Source organism: Prinia subflava, chromosome 29 (genome assembly GCF_021018805.1).
Source record: "Prinia subflava isolate CZ2003 ecotype Zambia chromosome 29, Cam_Psub_1.2, whole genome shotgun sequence".
Lineage (NCBI taxonomy): Eukaryota > Metazoa > Chordata > Aves > Passeriformes > Cisticolidae > Prinia > Prinia subflava.
Genome location: NC_086275.1, coordinates 608,137 through 616,575, shown reverse-complemented (window position 1 = coordinate 616,575; position 8,439 = coordinate 608,137).

Below are 8,439 nucleotides of genomic sequence, written 5' to 3'. Positions count from 1 at the left end.
TTATTGCTGGGATTTTCTGGTATGAGTGAATGTTCCACTCCTCCTTCCCCCTCACTCCAAGGGGAAAACAAAAATGTCTTTTTTATTTTCTCTTTTCTCTTTTTTCTTTCTATTTCTCCTTTCCTTTCCTTTTCCTTTCCTTTCCTTTCCTTTCCTTTCCTTTCCTTTCCTTTCCTTTCCTTTCCTTTCCTTTCCTTTCCTTTCCTTTCCTTTCCTTTCCTTTCCTTTCCTTTCCTTTCCTTTCCTTTCCTTTCCTTTCCTTTCCTTTCTTTCCTTTCCTTTCCTTTCCTTTCCTTTCCTTTCCTTTCCTTTCCTTTCCTTTCCTTTCCTTTCCTTTCCTTTCCCAGAGCTCCCCAGAACAGAGGATTTGTGATTTCCTAGAGAAACGTGGTTTATAAATCCATGGATTTATCAATGAGAAGGGAAGCCTGGTGATGTCTGGATGGATGCTGAGATTTAGTGATAAATGCACCATTAAATCCCCCTCCCTTCCCATTCCCTGTGTGCTTTGTCCTGCCAGACCCACAGGAAATGTGGGAATGAAATCCAGGAATAAAGGAATAAAATCCCTTTTGGCACAGGGCTGCTGATCCAGGACAAATCCACCCTGGGAGGTTCAGCTCACCCAAGCTCCTGATGTGTCCCTAAATCTCTGGACACCCCAAAACCCGGAATTCCGCGTTTTTCCCAGGGTATTTTGCCCCAAAAAAGGGAGGAGTTTCTCCCCGGGGCTGCCTGAGGTTCCCTGTCCTCGTTTGCAGCTCTCTGGCTCTGCAGTCATGAATATTTCAGGATTCTCCTCCCTCCTCCAGCACGCAGCTGGTCCCGGCATGAAAATTCACAGCCCAGTGAAACCAGCAGCGATCCCGAGCTGGGCTGACTGGGAAACGGCCTCGAGCTGTGCCACTGTGCAGATTTTTGGGGAAAATTCATCCTGGGAAGGTTTGTCCAGCCCCAGCAGTGCAGTGACCACTCCTGGAGGGATTTCAGCCCCCTGGAAGTGGCACTGGGGAGGCTGGGTGGGTTTGGAGCCTTTTCCAGCCTCACTGAGTTCAGAGTTCTCTTTCTTTTGCCCCTTTTTGGGGGCTGGGCTCTGCAGAGTCCTTGGAGCTGTGCAGGTTCTTGGTTTTCCTTTGTGGGGATCATTTCAGGGCTGGTCAAAAATTGAGCCCAGCAAAGTGTCAGGTCCTGGAGGAGAGGGGGGGACAGGCAGGGTCCCCTGGGCAGGGGGGTCCTGCTGCTCCCAGGGGTGTTTGGGGAGGGAAAGGTGTCCTGGAGGGAGGGAATCGTGTCCTGAAAGGATGGAAAGGTGCCCTGAAAAAAGGGAAAGGTGTCCTGGAGGGAGGGAATCGTGCCCTAAATGAAGGGAATCATATCCTGAAGGGAATCCTGTCCTGTCCCAGCACTTCTCTGGGAGACCCCACTACATTTTTTTTAATTCTCTGTGAATTCCTCCCATGCTCTGGAGCCCCATCCACCCTGAAAAGGTTTATTGTGAAGAAACAGAGCGTGCCCAAGGCAAGTGGATGAAAAGGTTTTGAAGGACAAGGGGATGTGAATCTTTGGGGGTTTTGTGTGCTTTGAATAATGGAAAATGGGAAAATTTGGGGTGATTTTTCTTCCTCCTCAGGTGCTGTTTGCTGCTGATTTGTGCCCATTAACGCCACTGAGAGTTCTAAAATCAGTTTTAAATTCTCTCACTGGGAGACCCCACCCCACAGGGTTTTTTTAATCCTCTGCTAAATCATCTCGTGCTCCAAAGCCCCCCACGCTCTGATGATGATGATGATGATGAATTAGGGTGACCTAATTTAGGAGCACGTTCAGGAATTCTCAGCAGCATTTTACCCTGCCTTTCCCACCGCTGGGATCCTGAGATGCGCCTCTGCAAAATGGAACATGGAAAACTCATTACTGCAGAGCACTCCAGGCCAGGCAAAAATAGATCCCAGCTCTGGAGCGGCTCATCCCTGTCTCCATGTAGGAACAGCTGTAAAAGAGATTTTTTTGTGTGGCTGCAGCCCCCAGCAAACACTCCTGAGCTCTGTCCTTGCGTGTCCTGGCTGGGAAATATTGAATTTCCCCAAGAGCCAGGGGTGTTTGTTTCTGTGACGGCTCCAGCACCTCACAGAAAAAGGTTTAAAATAATGAGTGAGATGTGATTATCTTGAAAAAGCAAAAAAAGGTTTTAATAAAAAGGAAAATAATAGGAAAGCAAAGAACAAAGCTGTTCACAGTGCAGGGACAGGTCCCACACAGGGACAGGTCCCAGAAAATGCGCTGAGAAGCCTCGTGCTCGTCCTTAAATATGGAATAATTTAGGTGGATAATAAACAGAAAATAACAACATTTCTGAGGAACAGCTAAAGAGCCCTATCGGTGTTTTTATCTTGCCATGGAGCCAATCACTCTCAGGAGAGCAAAGAAACTTGTGGTGTTTTTCTCTTAGAAACCCTAAGGTGAAACTGGAACCCTTTTCTCTGTACAGAATTCTCCACCTGCTGCAGTGGAACACGGAAATTCCTCCAGCCTTTCCCAGCACTTTTCTTTTTTTTTTTTCCCCTGCTGGAGGGGCGATTTTTTTGCCTCCATTTCCGAATTCCTGCTGGAATTGTGAGGGGTTGATGATTCCTGCTGAGCACTCAGCGCTGTTCTGGCAGGGCGTGACCCAGCTCAGCCCGGCCCCACTTCCCCTTCCCTAATGGCTCCTGCAGACACATCCATCAATATTTTTTTTTCTTTTTTTTTTTTGCCCTGAGACCTCCTAAAGGCCGGGGCCAGGCTTTTTGTGGAATTATTATGGCCCTGGTGTCAGGAGCAGCCCGTTAATCTCTGCCACTTCCCTGGGGGTGGCTTCAGAGGGAGCCAGACAAGCGCTGGGGGCTCCTGTTTGTCAGCCCCAGAGCAGGGCTGGAAGCATCCAGCAATGCCACACTTGGGAAATTCTCATTAAAATGAGGATTAATGGCTCTTCTCAGCCATTATTAGAGAAATGGAAGTGGCTGAGGCTCCCATCTCAGCACAGGGTGGGGTTCCTGGGGTGTCTGTGCTGGGCCAGGGGTTGGTTGGTGATCCTGGGGGTCCTTTCCAACCACAGAATATTCCACGATTCTCTGGCTCCTGATGTCCTTATGACTGATGTTATTATTGCTGTTGTTGTTATTACTGATATTAATATTGCTGATATTATTATTAGCGATGTCATTAGGGATATTATTACTGATTTTGCCACCAGTGGCACAGGCTGGCGTGGTTGGAACTTTTTTTTTGGGCAGGTCAGGTTGGTGGCAGAAACCAGCAAGGAGTGAGCTCAGCTGGGAAACTTCAATGTGAATTTCCACCTGAATTTTCACATTTGTGGCTTCACCCTGCAGCCTTTTACCTCTTCCCTCGTGGAGAAAGGAAAAGGAAAAGGAAAAGGAAAAGGAAAAGGAAAAGGAAAAGGAAAAGGAAAAGGAAAAGGAAAAGGAAAAAGGAAAAAGGAAAAGGAAAAGGAAAAGGAAAAGGAAAAGGAAAAGAACCCTGGGGTTTTCTGGGATACTCCAGTGCAGGGAGATGAAGGAGCTCCCTGTGTCACACACAGCGATTGCCCAGCCAGGAAAACCTCATGAGGAGAGGGAAAAATCCCCTCCACGTCCCCATTTCCCAGAATCAGGAGAGGGGCGTGGGGAGAACACCGGGGTTTGTTCCACACCCACCTCAGCCAGCAGCAGCAATATCTGCAGCATCCCCTCGCTCCTTGCCTGGCCACATCCACCCCCAGCCCATCCCTCTGGAGCCACAATTCCATGGATTTATGGATTTTTGTGCCCTTCACCATCCCTGCTCATCCCCCAGCCTGTTTTCTATTTTTACCGGAACACTAAAATTCCATTTTCTGCCCGTGCTTGTGTGCAGCTGCCTGATGGCCAATAAATACAATCCCACTTAACAGGATGGGCAGGACACCAAACCCCAAAGCTTTTATTTTCATTAAGCATCGTTAGCAGTGGCATGTCTTTTATCAAATCCGCCTCTGATACTCACTTATTAAAGAGTCCATCAGCCCCAGACTGCTTAATTCAATCTGCAAGGACAGACAGGGAATTTGTATTAAACCCCTGAGCAGGTGGGGACGGAACCTCCTGAAAAATAAATAAATTCCACCTTTCCTGAGAAAGGAACTTGAAAGGACACAAAGAGGGATTAATAATTCAAAGTGCGGGGGGAATTTTTTTTGTGAACAGTAAGGAGAAATGTCCTATTTTAGCTGAAAAACAAAAATACTAAATTCTTACAAAATCCAAATCAAAGGAGTTTGGATGAATCAGAATATTTAGGATGGTGTGGAATCATTGAGGTGTTTTTGAGTGCCTGACCAGAGTGAGGAGGGTTCGGTTTGGAAAGCAGCACCCACCACAGGCACATCCCAGGGAATTCTCAGGAGTTATGGAAACAGGGAAAGGAAAAAGGTTTATTTACTTTGAACTGAACTCGTGTTTGGAGGGTTCAAACTGAGGAAAGGAAAGGTGGGAATTTAGGATTGTACATGAATTTGAGACTGTGAATTTGGGACTGTGAGAATTTGGGATTTCACAGGAATTGGAATCTGTGTGAATTTGGGACTGTCTGGGTGTGATTTTGGGAATGAGTGTGAATTTGGGACTGTCTCTGTGTGAATTTGGGACTGTCTGTGAGTGAATTTGGGACTGTCTGGGTGTGAATTTGGGATTTCACATGAATTGGAATCTGTGTGAATTTGGGACTGGGTGTGAATTTGGGACTGTCTGTGTGTGAATTTGGGACTGTCTGAGTGTGAATTTGGGACTGGGTGTGAATTTGGGATTTCACATGAATTGGAATCTGTGTGAATTTGGGACTGGGTGTGAATTTGGGACTGAGTGTGAATTTGGGACTGTCTCTGTGTGAATTTGGGACTGTCTGAGTGTGAATTCGGGACTGGGTGTGAATTTGGGATTTCACATGAATTGGAATCTGTGTGAATTTGGTATTGTGTGTGTGATTTTGGGGCAGTTCCTGACTCTCAGGACTGTGAACGATCCCGGACAGGAGCAGAGGAGGTCCCGGCTGCTCCCCAGGCTGGATTTGGAATTATTCCCGGTACCCTTTGTGAATTCCTTTTCCTGGCGAGGCAGAAGTGCCGAGCTGGGCTGTGCCCGGTGTTGTGTTCACCTGCAAGGAGGGATTTTTCCACAGGCTCAGCTTTTCTGGGAATTGCTGACCTGCAGCAGGGCCCTGTGTGACCTCTGCAGCCCCTGGAGGAAAATGAGATTTTCTGTACCTGCAGCTCTTGCAGTTCTTCCTCCTGGAATCTTTACAGGATTATTTTCACAAGGAATGGTGATTTAATGTATCCAAATAGGGTAAAAACATTTCTTCTTCATGTAAAAATCAGGATTTGAGGTCAAACCTGTGATTATTCCACAAGGTTATTATTATTATCACTATTATCATTACTTTCATGTATTATCACTTTAGGAAAAAAATCAGATTCAAATAGCTGAGCAATTCTTTCAGATCATTTTCTTCTCCAGGCACACAGGGAAGGATTCAGGGTTTCAAGGCAATCTCGTCCTTCCTGCAGGCAGAGAACATAAAAAACCCCTCCCAAAGTGACCTCCAGGCTCCTCTCCTGCTCACCTCGGGATCTGCTTTATTTTCAGAAGGGCTGACTCTGCACAAGGCTCTGCTGGAACCTTCCCAGAGGGGATTGGAGATTACACCGGGCCAGCTGAAACGTCCTGCTGCCAAGACAGGCAATTAACAAAAACCAACAGAAGGAAAAAAAAAATTAAAAAAAAAAAGGAGAGGAGGAGGGAAAGCGTCATCAAGAAACTTCATGTCAAGGTTAAAAAGCGTGGCAGGATTAAATGGAAGCACACTCCAATTACCTCGCTGGAAAATTGATGGTGCCGATTCCAGGGGAGATGGATGGAAAAGCAGCCAGGAAAAACCAGCAGGAGCCTCCTCCCCTAACATTTGTTCTGTTTTTGCATCAATCAAAGGCAGAGCTGGCAAATGGAAACGTTTCCCAATTGTTTTTTTTTATTTTTTGTCCTGATACCACCCAAGAGCCCCTTCCCTTCCTCCTTTCCTTTCCTTTCCTTTCCTTTCCTTTCCTTTCCTTTCCTTTCCTTTCCTTTCCTTTCCTTTCCTTTCCTTTCCTTTCCTTTCCTTTCCTTTCCTTTCCTTTCCTTTCCTTTCCTTTCCTTTCCTTTCCTTTCCTTTCCTTTCCTTTCCTTTCCTTTCCTTTCCTTTCCTTTCCTTTCCTTTCCTTTCCTTTCCTTTCCTTTCCTTTCCTTTCCTTTCCTTTCCTTTCCTTTCCTTCCCTTCCCTTCCCTTCCCTTCCCTTCCCTTCCCAAACCTTCCCAAACCTTCCCAAACCTTCCCAAACCTTCCCAAACCTTCCCTCCCACATCTTTATTTTTCCATTATTAAAAACCCTTCTCTGCCATTAAAACTCTTCCCACTGACACTTGGATTTCACAGAATCGTGAAGGCTGGAAAAAAAAAAAAAAAGAAAAAAAAAATTTAAAAGTGGAAAAGAGGGAGATGGGCAGCATCCTAATAAAAATAAAAATAAAAATAAAAATAAAAATAAAAATAAAAATAAAAATAAAAATAAAAATAAAAATAAAAATAAAAATAAAAATAAAAATAAAAATAAAAATAAAAATAAAAATAAAAATTGAAATTAAAAAATAAAATAAAAAATGCACAAAGACTTCCTAGCACGGCTCGAAGCTCCAGGTGAGCCCAGGCACTCTGCTATAATAAATTAGATGCTGCAAAATTAAATTAAATAATCTGTTTTTATTGTGGGACAAACTCACCCCAGGCCTGAGAACCCCAGGATTCCTATTTAAATTTTAAAAACCCCAAAACTCTTTTACAATGATAGTCGAAGCTTTTACTTCCCCCCATAATCAGAAATAAAGGGAGGTGGAAGGTTTGGAATAATTCCCAGCTGATCTTTACCTTCCACCTTTCTCAGGTCACGCTGCAATTTCCAGAAGAGAGAAAAAAAAACCAAGACCAAAAATCAGTTTGTCACATTTATAGACACAGAGAAACTTTATAACATTTGTGTTCTCACAGCAGCGAAATTTTATGACTTTTAAAAGAACATTTAATCATTTTTTTTTCGCCCTGCCCTTCCACAGAGCTCTCTGTTCCAGGAGGCTTCAGAACCCCCGAGTTCTGTCCCAATTTGCTTCCCAAATGTCATTTTTGCTGCATTCGAGCGCTGGAAGGGGTTCAAGTCTGAAAAATAAGAAAGGAAATCACTCCCAGCATCTCCAGGAGCAAACGGAGCTGCAGCGGCTCCTCCCAGGCAGGGGCTCTGCCCAAGGGGGCTCGGGGGGCTCTGCAGGGGACAGGGCCCCTCTGGGTGCCACCCCCGGCAGGTGACACCGGGGTCTGGGGTCACGGCAAAGGCGGGAGCCCCCCGAGCTCCCCAGGAACGGGAACCACGGGATGGGAGGGACTGGGAGGGACTGGGAGGGATGGGATGGGATGGGATGGGATGGGATTGGGAGGGACTGGGAGGGACTGGGAGGGATTTAAATCCCACCAGTGCCACCCCTGCCATGGCAGGGACAGCTCCAGTGATCCCAGGGTGCCCCAGCCTGGCCCTGGGCACTGCCAGGGATCCAGGGGCAGCCACAGCAAATCTGGGAATTCCATCCCAGCCCCTCCCCACCCTCACATTGGGAATTCCTTCCACAGATTTCCCCCTTTTCCTTCCTAAATTTCCCCTTTTCCAGCTGAGCCCGTCACTCCGTGTCCTGTCATTCCAGTCCCTGAGGACCAATCCCTCTCCACTTCCCAGATTTTCCTTTCCCTTCCCACACTGGAAGCGCTGTGAGCTCCCCACACAATATCCAGGATCATTCTCATCATTCCCATCTTTCCAGGGACACCTCCCACTGCCCCAGGGTGCTCCAACCTGGCCTTGGGCACTCCCTAATTAACGCCTGGATTAATGAGGTTTTCCCAGGATCATTCCCATCTTTCCAGGACCTCCTCCCACTGTCCCAGGGTGCTCCAACCTGACCCTGGGCACTGCCAGGGATCCAGGGGCAGCCACAGCAAATCTGGGAATTCCAGCCCAGCCCCTCCCAGGCAGGAATTCCCTCCTCATTCCCTTTTCGGGTGTCCCATCCTGCAGTTCTGACCCAATTCCCATCCCCAGGGAGCACGGAAATCTCAAAGGTTTCCACCTCACCTCAAACCTTTCCCTGCTCCTCCGACATTTATTTATTTTTAATATAAAAATAAAAATAAAAATAAAAATAAAAATAAAAATAAAAATAAAAATAAAAATAAAAATAAAAATAAAAATAAAAATAAAAATAAAAATAATAATCCCGAGGGTTCAGTGCTGTCCCGAGGCACAGCGTGGGAAATCCAGGTTAATTTTAGGGAATTCCACCAGTG